The sequence below is a fragment of the Phyllobates terribilis genome, unplaced genomic scaffold (assembly GCF_046119375.1).
Source record: "Phyllobates terribilis strain yellow unplaced genomic scaffold, ASM4611937v1 Scaffold_1__5_contigs__length_1240528914, whole genome shotgun sequence".
In the NCBI taxonomy this organism is placed as follows: domain Eukaryota; kingdom Metazoa; phylum Chordata; class Amphibia; order Anura; family Dendrobatidae; genus Phyllobates; species Phyllobates terribilis.
The window spans coordinates 415,748,394-415,768,582 of record NW_027362761.1 but is presented as its reverse complement, the minus strand read 5'-3'; positions in this window follow the sequence as shown (position 1 = coordinate 415,768,582).

The following is a 20,189-nucleotide window of genomic DNA, read 5'->3' as shown; positions in this document are numbered from 1 at the left end:
CTGTTTTTCTTTACGGAAAATATACCAAAACCTGAATAATTGAGATTTTTTACTGTGGGATGGCAAAACCACAGTTATTGTTTACTGGGGTATACCACACTTTTTTAAATAGAGATATTTGCGGCTGAACAGTGAGCGACACACTCAAACTGCTTTTTTTTTAGATACCAAAGGCCCAAAACTGGATAGTACAGCGATTTGACCCGTGGAACTGCGAAACCACACTGGGATGTCGGGCCTACACAAGACTATTTTCAACAGATATATTTTTGTGTCACAACAGTCAGGAGACACTACTGTTTTTCTTTACGGAAAAACTACCAAAACCTGAATAATAAAGATTTTTTACCGTGGGATGGCAAAACCACAGTTATTGTTTACTGGGGTTTACCAGACTTTTTTAAATATATAGATTTGCGGCTGAACAGTGAGCGACACACTCAAACTGCTTTTTTTTTAGATACCAAAGGCCCAAAACTGGATAGTACAGCGATTTGACCCGTGGAACTGCGAAACCACACTGGGATGTTGGGCCTACACCAGACTATTTTCAACAGATATATTTTTGTGTCACAACAGTCAGGAGACACTACTGTTTTTCTTTACGGAAAATATACCAAAACCTGAATAATAGAGATTTTTTACCGTGGGATGGCAAAACCACAGTTATTGTTTACTGGGGTATACCACACTTTTTTAAATAGAGATATTTGCGGCTGAACAGTGAGCGACACACTCAAACTGCTTTTTTTTAGATACCATATGCCAAAACTGGATAGTACAGCGATTTGACCCATGGAACTGCGAAACCACACTGGGATGTCGGGCCTACACAAGACTATTTTCAACAGATATATTTTTGTGTCACAACAGTCAGGAGACACTACTGTTTTTCTTTACGGAAAATATACCAAAACCTGAATAATAGAGATTTTTTACCGTGCGATGGCAAAACCACAGTTATTGTTTACTCGGGTATACCACACTTTTTTAAATAGAGATATTTGCGGCTGAACAGTGAGCGACAAACTCAAACTGCTTTTTTTTAGATACCATAGGCCAAAACTGGATAGTACAGCGATTTGACCCATGGAACTGCGAAACCACACTGGGATGTCGGGCCTACACAAGACTATTTTCAACAGATATATTTTTGTGTCACAACAGTCAGGAGACACTACTGTTTTTCATTACGGAAAATATACCAAAACCTGAATAATAGAGATTTTTTACCGTGGGATGGCAAAACCACAGTTATTGTTTACTGGGGTATACCACACTTTTTTAAATAGAGATATTTGCGGCTGAACAGTGAGCGACACACTCAAACTGCTTTTTTTTAGATACTATAGGCCAAAACTGGATAGTTCAGCGATTTGACCCATGGAACTGCGAAACCACACTGGGATGTCGGGCCTACACAAGACTATTTTCAACAGATATATTTTTGTGTCACAACAGTCAGGAGACACTACTGTTTTTCTTTACGGAAAATATACCAAATGCTGAATAATAGAGATTTTTTTACCGCGGGATGGCAAAACCACAGTTATTGTTTACTGGGTATACCACACTTTTTTAAATAGAGATATTTGCGGCTGAACAGTGAGTGACACACTCAAACTGCTTTTTTTTTAGATACCAAAGGCCCAAAACTGGATAGTACAGCGATTTGACCCGTGGAACTGCGAAACCAGACTGGAATGTCGGGCCTACACAAGACTATTTTCAACAGATATATTTTTGTGTCACAACAGTCAGGAGACACTACTGTTTTTCTTTACGGAAAAAACTACCAAAAGCTGAATAATAGAGATTTTTTACCGTGGGATGGCAAAACCACAGTTATTGTTTACTGGGGTATACCACATTTTTTTAAATAGAGATATTTGCGGCTGAACAGTGAGCAACACACTCAAACTGCTTTTTTTTTACATATCAAAGGCCCAAAACTGGATAGTACAGCGATTTGACCCGTGGAACTGCGAAACCACACTGGGATGTCGGGCCTACACAAGACTATTTTCAACAGATATATTTTTTGTGTCACAACAGTCAGGAGACACTACTGTTTTTCTTTACGGAAAAAACTACCAATAGCTGAATAATAGAGATTTTTTACCGTGGGATGGCAAAACCACAGTTATTGTTTACTGGGGTATGCCACACTTTTTTAAATAGAGATATTTGCGGCTGAACAGTGAGCGACACACTCAAACTGCTTTTTTTTTAGATACCAAAGGCCCAAAACTGGATAGTAAAGCGATTTGACCCGTGGAGCTTCGAAACCACACTGGGATGTCGAGCCTACACAAGACTATTTTCAACATATATTTTTTGTGTCACAACAGTCAGGAGACACTACTGTTTTTCTTTACGGAAAAAACTACCAAAAGCTGAATAATAGAGATTTTTTACCGTAGGATGGCAAAACCACAGTTATTGTTTACTGGGGTATACCACACTTTGTTAAATAGAGATATTTGCGGCTGAACAGTGAGCGACACACTCAAACTGCTTTTTTTTTAGATACCAAAGTCCCAAAACTGGATAGTACATCGATTTGACCCGTGGAACTGCGAAACCACAGTGGGATGTTGGGCCTACACAAGACTATTTTCAACAGATATATTTTTGTGTCACAACAGTCAGGAGACACTACTGTTTTTCTTTACGGAAAAAACTACCAAAAGCTGAATAATAGAGATTTATTACCGTGGGATGGCAAAACCACAGTTATTGTTTACTGGGGTATACCACACTTTTTTAAATAGAGATATTTGCGGCTGAACAGTGAGCGACACACTCAAACTGCTTTTTTTTAGATACCAAAGGCCCAAAACTGGATAGTAAAGCGATTTGACCCGTGGAACTTCGAAACCACACTGGGATGGCGAGCCTACACAAGACTATTTTCAACAGATATATTTTTTGTGTCACAACAGTCAGGAGACACTACTGTTTTTCTTTACGGAAAAAACTACCAAAAGCTGAATAATAGAGATTTTTTACCGTAGGATGGCAAAACCACAGTTATTGTTTACTGGGGTATACCACACTTTTTTAAATAGAGATATTTTCGGCTGAACAGTGAGCGACACACTCAAACTGCTTTTTTTTTAGATACCAAAGGCCCAAAACTGGATAATACAGCGATTTGACCCGTGGAACTGCGAAACCTCAGTGGGATGTCGGGCCTACACAAGACTATTTTCAACAGATATATTTTTGTGTCACAATTGTCAGGAGACACTACTGTTTTTCTTTACGGAAAAAACTACCAAAAGCTGAATAATAGAGATTTTTTACCGTGGGATGGCAAAACCACAGTTATTGTTTACTGGCGTATACCACACTTTTTTAAATAGAGATATTTGCTGCTGAACAGTGAGCGACACACTCAAACTGCTTTTGTTTTAGATACCAAAGGCCCAAAACTGGATAGTACAGCGATTTGACCCGTGGAGCTGCGAAACCACACTGGGATGTCGGGCCTACACAAGACTATTTTCAACAGATATATTTTTGTGTCACAACAGTCAGGAGACACTACTGTTTTTCTTTACGTAAAATATACCAAAACCTGAATAATAGAGATTTTTTACTGTGGGATGGCAAAACCACAGTTATTGTTTACTGGGGTATACCACACTTTTTTAAATAGAGATATTTGCGGCTGAACAGTGAGCGACACACTCAAACTGCTTTTTTTTTAGATACCAAAGGCCCAAAACTGGATAGTACAGCGATTTGACCCGTGGAACTGCGAAACCACACTGGGATGTCGGGCCTACACAAGACTATTTTCAACAGATATATTTTTGTGTCACAACAGTCAGGAGACACTACTGTTTTTCTTTACGGAAAAACTACCAAAACCTGAATAATAGAGATTTTTTACCGTGGGATGGCAAAACCACAGTTATTGTTTACTGGGGTATACCAGACTTTTTTAAATATATAGATTTGTGGCTGAACAGTGAGCGACACACTCAAACTGCTTTTTTTTTAGATACCAAAGGCCCAAAACTGGATAGTACAGCGATTTGACCCATGGAACTGCGAAACCACACTGGGATGTCGGGCCTACACAAGACTATTTTCAACAGATATATTTTTGTGTCACAACAGTCAGGAGACACTACTGTTTTTCTTTACGGAAAAAACTACCAAAAGCTGAATAATAGAGATTTTGTACCGTGGGATGGCAAAACCACAGTTATTGTTTACTGGGGTATACCACACTTTTTTAAATAGAGATATTTGCGGCTGAACAGTGAGCGACACACTCAAACTGATTTTTTTTTAGATACCAAAGGCCCAAAACTGGATAGTACAGCGATTTGACCTGTAGAACTGCGAAACCACACTGGGATGTCGGGCCTACACAAGACTATTTTCAACAGATATATTTTTGTGTCACAACAGTCAGGAGACACTACTGTTTTTCTTTACGGAACAAACTACCAAAAGCTGAATAATAGAGATTTTTTACCGTGGGATGGCAAAACCACAGTTATTGTTTACTGGCGTATACCACACTTTTTTAAATAGAGATATTTGCTGCTGAACAGTGAGCGACACACTCAAACTGCTTTTTTTTTAGATACCAAAGGCCCAAAACTGGATAGTACAGCGATTTGACCCGTGGAACTGCGAAACCACACTTGGATGTCGGGCCTACACAAGACTATTTTCAACAGATATATTTTTGTGTCACAACAGTCAGGAGACCCTACTGTTTTTCTTTACGTAAAATATACCAAAACCAGGGGAGGAGTCCTGAGGAGATAATTTGCATATTTCCACTGCATTTTGGGGTAAGTGAAGAGTCTCCGCGAGCTCAAAGAACACTGGATTTTGGCTGTTGGAGCTGAAAAGAGGACATCGGTAAACCAGGGGAGGAGTCCTGAGGAGATAATTTGCATATTTCCACTGCATTTTGGGGTAAGTGAAGAGTCTCCGCGAGCTCAAAGAACACTGGATTTTGGCTGTTGGAGCTGAAAAGAGGACATCGGTAAACCAGGGGAGGAGTCCTGAGGAGATAATTTGCATATTTCCACTGCATTTTGGGGTAAGTGAAGAGTCTCCGCGAGCTCAAAGAACACTGGATTTTGGCTGTTGGAGCTGAAAAGAGGACATCGGTAAACCAGGGGAGGAGTCCTGAGGAGATAATTTGCATATTTCCACTGCATTTTGGGGTAAGTGAAGAGTCTCCGCGAGCTCAAAGAACACTGGATTTTGGCTGTTGGAGCTGAAAAGAGGACATCGGTAAACCAGGGGAGGAGTCCTGAGGAGATAATTTGCATATTTCCACTGCATTTTGGGGTAAGTGAAGAGTCTCCGCGAGCTCAAAGAACACTGGATTTTGGCTGTTGGAGCTGAAAAGAGGACATCGGTAAACCAGGGGAGGAGTCCTGAGGAGATAATTTGCATATTTCCACTGCATTTTGGGGTAAGTGAAGAGTCTCCGCGAGCTCAAAGAACACTGGATTTTGGCTGTTGGAGCTGAAAAGAGGACATCGGTAAACCAGGGGAGGAGTCCTGAGGAGATAATTTGCATATTTCCACTGCATTTTGGGGTAAGTGAAGAGTCTCCGCAAGCTCAAAGAACACTGGATTTTGGCTGTTGGAGCTGAAAAGAGGACATCGGTAAACCGCGCGCCTAACTGCGCGCGCTTTTTGAGGCGTTTTTCACTGTTTTCAGAACATTAACAGTAAGAACATGGAAGAGTCCAGGAGCCATTTGGTGAGCTGCATATCCTGCTACATGTTCACAGACTTGCCAGTGGAAAAGCCAAACTTCACATGCCAGAAATGCAAGCTTGTGTCCCTGTTGGAGGAAAAGTTGCGAAATCTAGAAGAGAGGTTAACTACCTTGAAAATCATTAAGGAAGGTGAAGAGTTCTTAGACAGAGCAGAATTATCTCTTCATGATTCAGAAAGAGAAGAAATTCTCTCTGCACCTGAGGAAACAGAGGAATGGAAGCATGTGACCCAGAGAAGCAGGAGGATCGAGAGGCAGTCAGCACCCATACTGCTCAGGAACCAGTACCAGGCTCTCACGCAGGAGAACCTTGAAGAAATACAGCAAGATAAGACTTTGCCAGCAATGAATAACCTTGTAAGTCCTCAGAATCCTCCTGGATGGAGAAAGAAGAATGTTGTGAAGAAAAAACAGAGAGTGGTGGTCATGGGGGATTCCCTGTTAAGAGGAACAGAGGCCGCTATCTGCAGACCAGACATAACCTCAAGAGAAATGTGCTGTCTTCCTGGAGCAAAAATTAAAGATGTGTCTGACAGGATATCAAGACTCTTCAGACCTACAGATCACTACCCATTCCTGCTAATACATGTGGGGACAAATGACACCGCAAGAAAGGACCTGGAAACCATCTGCAGTGACTTTGAAGACTTAGGCAAGAAAGTGAAAGAATTGGGAGCGCAGGTGGTCTTCTCATCCATCCTCCCAGTGGATGGCCATGGAACAATGAGGTGGAATAAGATTCTACAGGTGAACAACTGGCTACGTCGATGGTGCCGTCAACAAGGATTTGGATTTCTGGATCACGGGATGAATTACCTATACGATGGACTACTTGCTAGAGATGGGGTGCACCTTACGAAGACTGGAAAACATGTATTTGGAAGTCGCCTTGCTACACTCATCAGAAGAGCTTTAAACTAGAACAATGTGGGAAGGGAAGCAAAAGGCCAGAAAAAGCCATACAGCTGACAAATACTATTGAGATCTCTGCTACTGGAAGTGGAAAGAAAGAACAAAGACAAAAAAATCTAAATAAAAATATGGGAGGAAGAGAAACCAATCACAAACTAAAATGTTTTTATACAAATGCACAAAGCATGGGCAACAAACAAGGAGAATTGGAACTACTAATGCAGGAAAAGAAATATGATGTCATTGGAATCACTGAAACTTGGTGGGACGATACACATGATTGGAATAAAAGGCTAAAAGGATACAACTTATTTGCAAGAAACAGATTTGATAAACGAGGAGGAGGTGTCGCATTGTATGTTAGAAAAGCGTATATCTGCACAGAGATTGAAGCTTCAGAGACTGGGAGTTCTGTGGAAACTGTTTGGGTAAGAATACAAGGAGAGAACAACGGAAAGGACACCATTGTAGGCATTTACTACAGGCCACCTGGGCAAGCTGAAGATATGGATGAACTCTTTATGTATCAAATGACCAAGTTCTCCAAAAAATATGACGTAGTGGTCATGGGAGATTTCAACTATCCAGACATTTGTTGGGAATCTCTCTCAAGTAAAACTAACAGGTCAAGCAAATTCTTATCCTCTCTTGCTGACAACTTTATCTTCCAAAAGGTAGGGGAGAAAACAAGGGGATCTGCTACTTTGGATCTAATCCTTATAAACAGGGAGGAAATGGTTGAGGAGGTAAAGGTGGCTGGGACCCTAGGAGGCAGCGATCATGCTATTATAGAATTTTGGATAACTAGAGGAGGAAGACATGTGAAGACTCAAACTTCAAGGTTAGATTTTAGAAAGGCAGATTTTAAGAGACTCAGAAAGAGAATAGGAGGGATCCAATGGCTGGATGTCCTTAAGGACAAAAATGTCCAGGAAGGATGGGAAATTTTTAAAAATGAGATTCTCAAAGCACAATCGTTAACAATCCCGAAAAGTAGGAAGAATGGGAAGCATTTAAGGAAACCAGGATGGATGAACACAGAACTTAAACACATGCTAAAAAGAAAGAAAGAAATGTTTATTAAATGGTAAGAGGGAGGCATATCTAAAGAAGATTATAATGCAGTCTGCAGATCCTGTAGGGCACGTATCAGGTTAGCTAAAGCTGACAATGAATTAAGACTTGCAAGAGATGTCAAAAGCAATAAAAAAGGATTTTGGGGGTATGTCAAAAGTAAAAGAAAAGTCAAAGATGCTATAGGATTTTTACAGGATGAAAATGGAGAAATGGTAAGAGAGGATGTTGAGAAGGCCGAACTTTTTAATTCCTATTTTGCATCTGTTTTCTCTCAGAAAGAAAATGTAACATCAACTGATCTTCACTGTCCTTTTAAAGGAATAGAGGAATCAAAGTTATCTGTAAACAGAAAGATTGTGAGGGAATATTTAGCTAACATAAATGAGTTCAAGTCTCCAGGTCCAGATGAATTACACCCCAGAGTACTGAAGGAGATCGTAGAAGAAATTTTAGAACCACTCTCCATAATCTTTGAAAATTCTTGGAGAACAGGAGAAGTCCCAGAAGACTGGAGAAGAGCAAATGTTGTTCCTATCTTCAAAAAGGGGAAGAAGGTGGACCCAGGGAACTATAGACCGGTGAGTCTGACTTCTATACCAGGAAAGATCTTTGAACAAATTATTAAACATCATGTATGTAAGTACCTGGATAAGAATGAAGTGATTAACCAGAGTCAGCATGGGTTTGTAACTAACAAGTCATGTCAGACTAACTTAATTTCCTTCTATGACAGAATCACTGACTGGGTGGATCAGGGAAATGCTGTAGATATAGTATATCTTGACTTCAGCAAAGCATTTGACAAAGTATCTCACACCATCCTTATTGAAAAAATGACCAAGTATGCAATGGACCAGGCAACTGTTAGGTGGATTCATAACTGGCTTAGTGATCGGACTCAAAGGGTGGTTGTAAATGGCTTCACATCCAGCTGGATGAATGTCTCAAGTGGGATACCACAGGGCTCTGTCCTGGGACCTGTATTGTTCAACATCTTCATCAATGATTTAGATGAAGGAATTGAGGGTAAACTGATTAAATTTGCTGATGACACAAAGCTAGGAGGGATAGCTAATACTAGAGAAGAGAGAGAGAGGATTCAAAAAGACCTAAATAAACTGGAGCAGTGGGCAGCAACCAACAGAATGGTTTTTAACATGGAAAAATGCAAAGTACTACATCTGGGCAATAAAAATAAAAAAAGCATATACAGAATGGGAGGAATAGAGCTAAGCAACAGTACATGTGAAAAAGACTTAGGTATACTAATAGATCATAGACTGAACATGAGTCAACAGTGTGATGCAGCAGCAAAAAAGGCAAATACAATTCTGGGATGTATTAACAGAAGCATACAGTCTAGATCACGTGAAGTCATTATCGGTCTTTACTCCTCTTTGGTCAGACCTCATCTGGAATACTGTGTACAGTTTTGGGCACCACATTTTAAAAAAGACATAGACAAACTGGAACAAGTTCAGAGAAGAGCGACCAGAATGGTGACTGGTCTGCAAACCATGTCCTATGAGGAACGGTTGCAGGATTTGGGAATGTTTAGCTTGCAAAAAAGAAGACTGAGAGGAGACTTAATAGCTGTCTACAAATATGTCAAGGGCTGTCACATTGTAGAAGGATCATCTTTATTCTCATTTGCACAGGGAAAGACTAGAAGCAACGGGATGAAACTAAATGGGAGGAGACACAGATTAGATATTAGAAAAAACTTTTTGACAGTTAGGGTGATTAATGAGTGGAACAGGCTGCCACGAGAGGTGGTGAGTTCCCCTTCAATGGACGTCTTCAAACAGAGGCTGGACAGACATCTGTCTGAGATGATTTAGTGAATCCTGCTTTGAGCAGGGGGTTGGACCAGATGACCCAGGAGGTCCCTTCCAACTCTGCCATTCTATGATTCTATGATTCTATGATTCCTGAATAATAGAGATTTTTTACTGTGGGATGGCAAAACCACAGTTATTGTTTACTGGGGTATACCACACTTTTTTAAATAGAGATATTTGCGGCTGAACAGTGAGCGACACACTCAAACTGCTTTTTTTTTAGATACCAAAGGCCAAAACTGGATAGTACAGCGATTTGACCCATGGAAATGCGAAACCACACTGGGATGTCGGGCCTACACAAGACTATTTTCAACAGATATATTTTTGTGTCACAACAGTCAGGAGACACTACTGTTTTTCTTTACGGAAAATATACCAAAACCTGAATAATAGAGATTTTTTACCGTGGGATGGCAAAACCACAGTTATTGTTTACTGGGGTATACCAGACTTTTTTAAATATATAGATTTGCGGCTGAACAGTGAGCGACACACTCAAACTGTTTTTTTTTAGATACAAATGTCCCAAAATGGATAATACAGAGGTTTGAACCGTGGAAGTGCAAAACAACACTTCTGTTTCTCTAGCCTACACCAGACTATTTTCAACAGTTATATTTGTGCCTGAAAAATCAGAGACACGCTTTTTTTTTGGGGGGGGGGACACACCAAAAGGTTAATAAGACGGGTATTTGTACAGTGTGAAGGACGATAAAAAAAGGAGGATTTAGATGAAAAAAAAAAGGATTTTTCCTGGCCCCCGACACCTAGTGCTAAGTCCAGCAATTTCAGCAACAGGAGCACACAGGACTGTAATGCAGCTTTTGCTGGTATAACCACTGTGTCTCCTATACAGCCTGCCTGCCTGGTATCTGGGATGGATATTAGTCCTGAAAAGGACTGTTTGTTTGTTCTGGCAGCCTTTACAGACCCTACACTAACTATTTCGCAGTTTATATCTCTCCCTAAATCAGCAGCTCTGTCCCTACACTGTCTTATCCGGAGCCACTGTGTCCAAGATGGCGGCGCCAGGTTTTAAATACTCGAGGTGACGCTGTGCGGCCAGCCAATCAATGTAATGCCCACAACCAACATGGCTGTGGCATTACAGTGACTGGCTGGCAATCCCTGCATGTTCATTGGCTCTGTAAAGAGCGCCAAACATGCAGAGCGGAGACCCGAGCTCCCGCCCGAGTAACCCGGAAATGCTCGGTGCTCGCCGAACATCCCGAGTAGCGTGATGCTCGGGCGAGTACCGAGCAGTGTCGAGCATGTTCGCTCAACACTAATCCTAAACTCTGCTGCTCGACTAATCCACCTGTCCCCCCGCTATTCCCCAGCCTCTCCCCTCTGTCAATCCCTTCACTGGCTCCCCATTCCCCAGAGACTCAAGTTCAAAACCCTAACCATGGCATACAAAGCCATCCACAACCTGTTTCCTCCATACATCTGTGATCTAGTCTCCCGGTACTTACCTGCACACAACCTCCGATCCTCACAAGATCTGCTTCACTACTCCCCTCTTATCTCCTCTTCCCACAATCACATACAAGATTTGTCCCGCGCATCCCCCCCTACTCTGGAACTCTCTACCCCAACACATCAGACTCTCGCCTACCATGGAAGCTTTCAAAAGAAACCTGAAGACCTACCTCTTCCGACTGTTATGATCTGCAACATGAACTAAGGAAAGATAAGGGAAAGCTGTCCCTACAGTAAGACTAAGCTGAATCCCTACGATGTAGCGGGCTGCCTGTTCCTAGCGAACAGACCCGCCTTAGTCCTCGGCTAGTCTGAACGAAGACCTATAGCATTAAGGGAGGGGTCCCTAAAAGAACTAAGGACTGAGACAAAAAATGGGACACCTCCTAAATAGAGAAGTTGTTGCAGAACACAAAAAGACAAACTGACAAAAAGGTACTAGAGGTCCAAGAAGGACCAAGCAAACTGACAGAGAAAGGCACCGAAGCACCTGGATAGAGAAACAGTCAAACACTGTAGTCCAGCACAGCCAAAAATGCGAAGCTGGAATATAAAGGCAGATGATCACGTGACCGCAAAACACAAGATTGAAAAAGCAAACAAGAGGGTTCTAACAGTATCTCCTCTTTTATGAGGATCCTAAGAACCTCTTAACAAGCCTAGGAACAGAGACATCATCCGTCCTTACCCAGAAGTTGTCTTCGGGACCGAAACTCTTCCAGGAGACGAGATACTGTAATCTCTCTCTATACAATCTAGAATTCAAAATACGAGAAATTTCATATTCGCCGTCTTCCACCACAGGAGGAACTGTGACAGTGGCGTCCCTATCAGATACATCAGCCTTTTTCAACAAGGAAACATGAAACACAGGATTAATCTTCCAGGAAGTATGGACATCCAACCTAACAGCAGATGGGTTAACAACCTGAAGCACTTTAAATGGACTCACAAACTTAGGACCCAGTTTTTTAGAGGGAATCCTCAACTGCTGGTTCTTCGAGGACAACCAAACAATGTCACCCACAGTAAACAAAACCTCCTTACGTTTCCTGTCAAAATACTTCTTGGACTTCTTGTTAGCCTCTTGAAGGTTGCAATGTACATTAGTCCAAACTCTCTCCAAATCACCGGAAAAATTCTCCTCCTCCGGCACCGCCGACCCCAATTTGGAGAACGAACCAAAAGACGGATGTCTCCCAGTACAACAAAAAAAAGGAGAACACCCAGCAGTGGAGGATGTATAATTGTTAAGAGCAAGTTCTGCGAGAGGCAGAAACTCAGACCACACCTCTTGATTGTCCGCCACAAAACAATGTAAAAACTGTTCAACATCCTGGTTCTTTCTTTCAGTCTGTCTATTAGACTCAGGATGATAACCAGACGAAAATGACAAATGGACTCCCAACCTGTCACAAAAAGCACGCCAAAAGCGAGCCACAAACTGAGGTCCTCTATCAGAAACAATATCCGTGGGAACACCATGGAGCTTGACAATCTCCTTAACAAACGCCTTAGCGAGTGTATTGGCGCAGCGCAACTTAATGAATGGAACCAAATGACACATCTTACTAAAACGGTTCATGACCACCCAGATGACAGTAAAACCCTCGGACACTGGAAGATCAGTAATAAAATCCATTGTGAGATGCGTCCAAGGCGCACTAGGAACCTCCAGAGGGCAAAGCAACCCCGCAGCAGGAGTATGAGAAGCCTTTGACCTAGCACACACAGTACATTGACGCACCCACTTAATGACTTCCTTCTGCCATCCCGGCCACCAAAAACTGCTACTGATAAGTCTCTAATAGAGATGAGCGGTGTTCAACTCGAACTATTCGCCAATCTCAAATTCGAGCTGTTTTGGGCGGTGTTCGAGCCGTTCGGCGAACCCGAACGATTTGAAAAAAATTTGGCTGTTCGAGGTTATGTTCGATAACTGTTCATGCACCAAAATCATAACTGGATTTTTTCTCAGTAATGCTGAAAATTAATGTTAATACGCAGTTTGAGTGTACAGCGGGGCGGGGGGAGGGGCAGGGGATGGATCTCTGCAGAAATAATGAAGATCTCCATTTTTTTTTCTCTTTCCCGCATTTACAGTGGGGAGGTGTAATCTGTCAGCCTATCAGCAGTGCACACACGGAGCGAACTGCTTTTTTTCACACAAGCAAGGGCATGTGTCATTGGCAGTGTATGTCACATGTCCTTGCCCTATAAGACCCAGCCATTTTCCCCGTCGCCACCATTTTCTCACTGCTGCAGCTGCGTGTTAGATGGCACCTCTGTTGCTATGTGCACTATACTTTGTTAATTTCAAGCCAATTTTCGCACAAATCTACAGATAGCTTGGGAGTAGGGAATAGTTGTGATTGCAGTCCTTTTAAGGACTAGGTTACATCATTTCGTACGACTTTTATCAGGCAGGTCTTAAATAGATTGGTTGGGAGTAAAGACTAATTGTAATTGCAGTCCTTCTCAGGACTAAGTTACATCAGTTCCTATCACTTTTTTCCAGGCAGATCTGTGCCAGTGCTGTGCAAGATTTTTTTCACAGCATTTGGCCAAATCTAGCAAAGCAAATCCTTTTTGGCCTATTGCAGTGTGTGTTAGTCAGTGGAGTAGCCTATCTGTGATGCAAGCTACACCACCTGTGTATAGAATACTAATTTTTTTACTGCACCTAGTGAAGTAAAACCTTTTGGGCATAGCATAATTCTATTAGTCCATTAATACTAACCTCCACCAGGTTGCAAATTCAATCTAATTTTTTTCTGCATCTAGCTCTGAAAAAATATTTCGGCTTGTAGCAGTGTGTGGGACTTGTTCTATTAGTCCATCTATACTAACCTCCACCAGGTTGCAAATTCAATCAAATTTTTTTCTGCATCTAGCTCTGAAAAAATATTTCGGCTTGTAGCAGTGTGTGGGACTTGTTCTATTAGTTCATCTATACTAACCTCCACTAGGTTGCAAATTCAATCTAATTTTTTTCTGCATCTAGCTCTGAAAAAATATTTCGGCTTGTAGCAGTGTGTGGGACTTTTTCTATTAGTCCATCTATACTAACCTCCACCAGGTTGCAAATTCAATATCATTTTTTTCTGCATCTAGCTCTGAAAAAATATTTTGGCTTGTAGCAGTGTGTGGGACTTGTTCTATTAGTCCATCTATACTAACCTCCACCAGCTTGCAAATTCAATCAAATTTTTTTCTGCATCTAGCTCTGAAAAAATATGTCGGCTTATAGCAGTGTGTGGGACTTGTTCTATTAGTCCATCTATACTAACCTTCACCAGGTTGCAAATTCAATCAAATTTTTTTCTGCATCTAGCTCTGAAAAAATATTTCAGCTTGTAGCAGTGTGTGGGACTTGTTCTATTAGTCCATCTATACTAACCTCCACCAGGTTGCAAATTCAATCTAATTTTTTTCTGCATCTAGCTCTGAAAAAATATTTCGGCTTGTAGCAGTGTGTGGAACTTGTTCTATTAGTCCATCTATACTAACCTCCACCAGATTGTAAATTCAATATAATTTTTTTCTGCATCTAGCTCTGAAAAAATATTTCGGCTTGTAGCAGTGTGTGGGACTTGTTCTATTAGTCCATCTATACTAACCTCTACCAGGTTGCAAATTCAATCTAATTTTTTTCTGCATCTAGCTCTGAAAATATATTTCGGCTTGTAGCAGTGTGTGGGACTTGTTCTATTAGTCCATCTATACTAACCTCCACCAGATTGTAAATTCAATATAATTTTTTTCTGCATCTAGCTCTGAAAAAATATTTCGGCTTGTAGCAGTGTGTGGGACTTGTTCTATTAGTCCATCTATACTAACCTCCACCAGATTGCAAATTCAATATAATTTTTATCTGCATCTAACCCAGCCAATACTTTTGGGCTAATACCACAGTTTGGCCACTCAGCTCAGCTCGGTTCACATCCATTGTTTTTTGTGCAAACAACTCCAGAGTTGTGAATTAGTTAACCACCAAAATGAGTGGAAAAAGGCCTGCTGCTGGTGGAAAGGGGAATAGGCGTGTTGGGAAGGGAAAAAAAGTTGTGTCCGTGGGGTAGGTGTTAAAGCAACAGTAACATCTGCAGAAGAAAGACAATCTTCCAGCCAAACTAAGATGTCTACTTCTTTTAGCGGACAATGTGATAAGATCCCTTTCTTACTGCCACGCCAATCGCTACAAATTCCAGAGGCACAAAAACAGCAGGTGCTTCAACGGATATCAAGTGCTCCTTTAAGTGGGCTCTCCTCCACCTCAACTTCAACATCACAAATACTCCAGTCCTCAGAGGTGTCACCCCAATCGCACTTGCTTCCTCACAGCTCCCAAGTCTCCAGCTGCCCGTCTGAGTATGGGGTAGAACAGATGGTTGAGTCTGCAGAGCTGTTTACTCATACTATAGCCTGGGAATCAGAGGTCGGCTCCAGAGCTTCTGTGAATCCAGACGAGGAAATGATCTGCACTGATGCCCAGAATCTTTATGAGTCGGATCCAGGACCAGACGCAGAAGGTTCTGACCATAATGTAGACCCTCGTTCCCAAACTGTAACTCCTGTTGGTGGAGACAATGAGGAAGATGATGATGAGACTCAAATACCTGATTGGAGCGACAACTTTAGTTTTTTGTCAGGGCAGGAAGAGGTTGGCTCTGAGGACGACAGGTGTGATAACACACAGGGTGATGATGACGAGGTTGGAGATCCCACTTACTGTCAACCCACAGTCAGCCAGTCGATGAGGTCAGCAGAGGAAGTGGAGGAGGATGCTAGTGACGACGAGGTCAGGTTGCGCCTTCCTGGACAGAGACGTAGTACTGGAAGCACGTCAACAACTGCATCCTCAAACACAACTCTGCCTCTCACCACAAGTCGTGGTGGCTCTTCAGTTTGCATGGGTGCTAAGCCTTGCATAGCCTGGGCATTTCTTCAGATCGATAAAGATGACCCAACTCGTGTTATCTGTAACATTTGTCAGCAAAAGCTAAGTAGAGGCCAAAAAATACATAGTTTGAGTACTTCATGCATGAACCGGCACATGGATATGAAGCATAAGTTGCAGTGGGAAGCTCACTGTGCTACAATGAGGCCTAGCCGGCCGGGCCAACCACCGTCTGCCACATCTTGTGCATCCGCGGCCTCTTTATCCTCTGTTACTGGGGGGACAACAGTCACACCTGTTTTGGGACGCAGACCTGCCACCTCTTTACCCGCAACAGCCAGCGTGATTGGCAGGTCATCATTTTCTTTGGAGGTGGAAACACCAGCTGGTGTTGAGCGCTGTCCGACATCGATAGCACCACCTTTGGATCAAGGCAACCTAACATGTCCGCCTGCGTCTTCCTCACAGACCGGCAGTTTGCCGGGGACACCCTTCTCAACCCCATCTAAGCACAACAGCCAGCCCTCAGTCCCTCAGATGTGGACAAGTAAAAGATCATTTCCTCCTAGCCATGAGAAAGCTAAGAGGTTGAATTTCACCATCTGCAAGCTCTTGGCTACAGAAATGCTTCCTTTCTGCCTGGTGGACACAGAGGATTTTCAAGACCTTATGTCCGTCGCAGTGCCCCAGTACCTGATGCCCAATCGGCACTACTTCTCAAAGAAAGGTGTGCCTGTGCTCCACCAGCATGTCGCACACAACATCACCGCTTCTTTGAGAAACTCTGTGTGTGACAGGGTGCATTTCATCACAGACACTTGGACGAGTAGGCATTTGACAGGGGCGTTAAATGTTGCTGACTGGGCACTGGGTAACTATGGTGACAGCAGGAGAAGGGGCTGCTGTCCAAGTCTTGCCGTCCCCACGAGTTGTGCGTCAATCCTCTTTATCTCAAAGTTCCTCCACTGCTTCTGCCTCCTCAACCTCCTCTCGGTCCTCCACCTGCACCCAAAGCCTGTCTGGTCATGCCACAAGCTTTCTAACTGCGCAGAAGGGATCCTGCACACCTCCTTACTATGCTGGCAGCAGGGCTCAACGTCATCAGGCGGCTTTTACTTTGAAATGTCTGGGAAATGTGAGTCACACAGCTGAGGAGTTGTGGTCAGCTCTGGAGAACCAGTTTCATGAATGGTTGTCTCCACTGGTCCTGAAACAGGGAAGGCCATGTGCGACAATGCTGCAAACCTCGGTGCGGCCCTTCGCTGGGGCAATGTCACACACATGCCTTGAATGGCTCACGTGTTGAACCTGGTTGTCCAGCAATTTTTAGCCCACTATCCCGGACTAGATGGCCTTCTGCAGAGGGCACGGTCGCTGTGTGCTCACTTCCGCCGTTCGCATCCCGCAGCTCAGCGACTTACAAGTTTACAGAAGTCGTTGGGCCTGCCACTTCACCGGCTAAAATGCAATGTGCCTACCCGGTGGAATTCAACTCTGCGCATGTTGCTGCGACTGTGGCAGCACCGACAAGCCCTGGTGCAATACGTTGTGACGTATAGCCTGGGCCAACGAGATCCAGAGGTGGGGCAAATCACGCTGGAGGAGTGGTCTCAGATCAGGGACCTATGCACCCTTCTGCACAGTTTTGAAATGGCGACGAAGATGTTTAGTGCTGACGATGCCATTATCAGCATGACTATTCTGGTGATTTACATGCTGGAGCACATGTTAAGCAGAATTCGGAGTCAGGTGGTGGCACAAGAGGAGGTGGAGGAAGTAGAGGAGGAGGAATTATATGCGGAAGGGCTAACATCTGCAAGGTCCAGACGGTCGGCAGCACCAAGGCGGCAGGCATGTGAGGGTGGGGGAGATGGTTTTACCAGGGCGCAAGGTAGCAGCCAAACTAGTGAGGAAGGTGCAGGAGCCCAGGAAGAAGTGGAGGATGAACTGATGGAAGACTCATCAGATGAGGGAGACCTTGATCACATTTCTGTTGTGCGAGGTTGAGGGGAGAGGGCAGAGGAAGGAAGCATGATTGTTACCTCGCCGCCAACACAACAAGGACTTGGTGCTCCTGGATGCGCAAGACACATGAGTGCCTTCTTGCTGCACTACCTGCAACATGACCCTCGAATTGGGAGAATTAGAAATAATCCTGACTACTGGGTTGCCACACTGTTAGATCCCCGGTACAAAAGTAAATTTGCAGAAATTATTCCTGCCATAGAAAGAGATGCACGCATGCAGGAGTATCAGCAGAGACTGTTGCAGAATCTTACATGTGCTTTTCCCCAAAACACCAGTGGTGCACGTAGTGAATCTCACAGTTCCAACTTGCCAACCGTGGGACCGTCAAGTGTTCAGCACTCAAAATGTAACAGAAACACAGTATCTGCTGGTAACATCAATTTTGCAGAATCATTTCACCACTTTTTTAGCCCATCCTTTGCAAGGCCACAGGAGACAAGAAGTCTGACACATAGTCAACGCCTAGAGACGATGGTACAGGAGTATCTCCAAGTAAACATTGAAGCCATGACTGTCACTGGACCCTTGCTCTTTTTGGGCTTCCAATCTGGATAAATGGCCGGAGCTCGCCACTTACGCCTTGGAGATCTTGTCATGCCCCGCAGCCAGCGTTCTGTCTGAACGTGTGTTCAGCGCTGCTGGTGGTGTGCTGACAGATAAGCGCACGCGGCTCTCCAATGATAATGTAGACAGACTCACGTTCATAAAGATGAACAAATCATGGATCCGAAATGACTTTTCTACCCCTGTGTCATCCTGGGGAGAGTAAAAGCTTGATGATTTGTTAAAATCACCTCACCAACCGTTTTAAGCTTTAAAATTACTAATCATGTTTATCTGTATCTTGGCTGGAAAATAATTTGGGCCTTGTAGCAGTGTGCAGTACTAATTCTATTAGGCCATCTATACTTAACTCCACCAGATTTAAAATTACTAATCATGTTTATCTGTATCTTGGCTGGAAAATAATTTGGGCCTTGTAGCAGTGTGCAGTACTGATTCTATTAGGCCATCTATACTAAACTCCACCAGATTTAAAATTACTAATCATGTTTATCTGTATCTTGGCTGGAAAATAATTTGGGCCTTGTAGCAGTGTGCAGTACTGATTCTATTAGGTCATCTATACTAAACTCCACCAGATTTAAAATTACTAATCATGTTTATCTGTATCTTGGCTGGAAAATAAATTGGGCTTTGTAGCAGTTTGCAGTACTGATTCTATTAGGCCATCTATACTAAGCTCCACCAGCTTTCAAATTACTAATAATTTTTAGCTGCATCTAGCCCGGAAAATAATTTTGGGGCTCCTAGATGCGCAAGACACATGAGTGCCTTCTTGCTGCACTACCTGCAGCATGACCCTCAGATTGTCAGAATTCAAAATAATCCTGACTACTGGGTTGCCACACTCTTAGATCCCCCACACTCTTCGATCAACCTTTTGTAAGAGCAGTGAGAATATGGAATTCACTGAGTGAGGAGACGGTAATGTCGGATTCACTACACCAGTTCAAGCGGGGACTGGATGCATTTCTAGATACCAGGCCGATTTCAGCATATACTTAAAAATAAAATAAAATAGTAGGTTGATACAGGGATTTATTCTGACTGCTGGTTTCAGAGTCGGGAGGGAATTTTTCCTCAGGTGAAGATTGGCCAAATCATTTGGGGTTTTTGCCCTCCTCTGGATCAACTTTAGCAATTACAGAACTAACAGGTCGAACTTGATGGACGCAAGTCTTTATTCGGCTTTACAAACTATGTTACTATGTTACTATGTTTTCATTTTAATAAAGAACAAAAAAGTGGTCATTTTTGAAATTATAAGTATTAGCAGGTTATTAGAAACTGAAATCAAACAGTTTTCAACTCAAAACTTTATTCTAGGTGATGTTACATTTGCACATAGGACCCCTTGTTCGAAAGGAGCTTCTGAACTCTCTCGTCCATTGAATTTGTCAGGTTTTGGGTGGTTTCTGCTTCAATTGTTTTGCATGAGGACAGAATACCCTCCCAGAGCTGTTGCTTAGATGTGAACTGCCTCCCGCCATCATAGACACTCCTTTTGATGATGCTCCAGAGGTTCTGAATGGGGTTGAGGTCAGGGGAGCATGGGGGTCACACCATAAGTTTGTCCCCTTTTAAGCCCATATCAGCCAGAGATGCAGATGTGTTATGT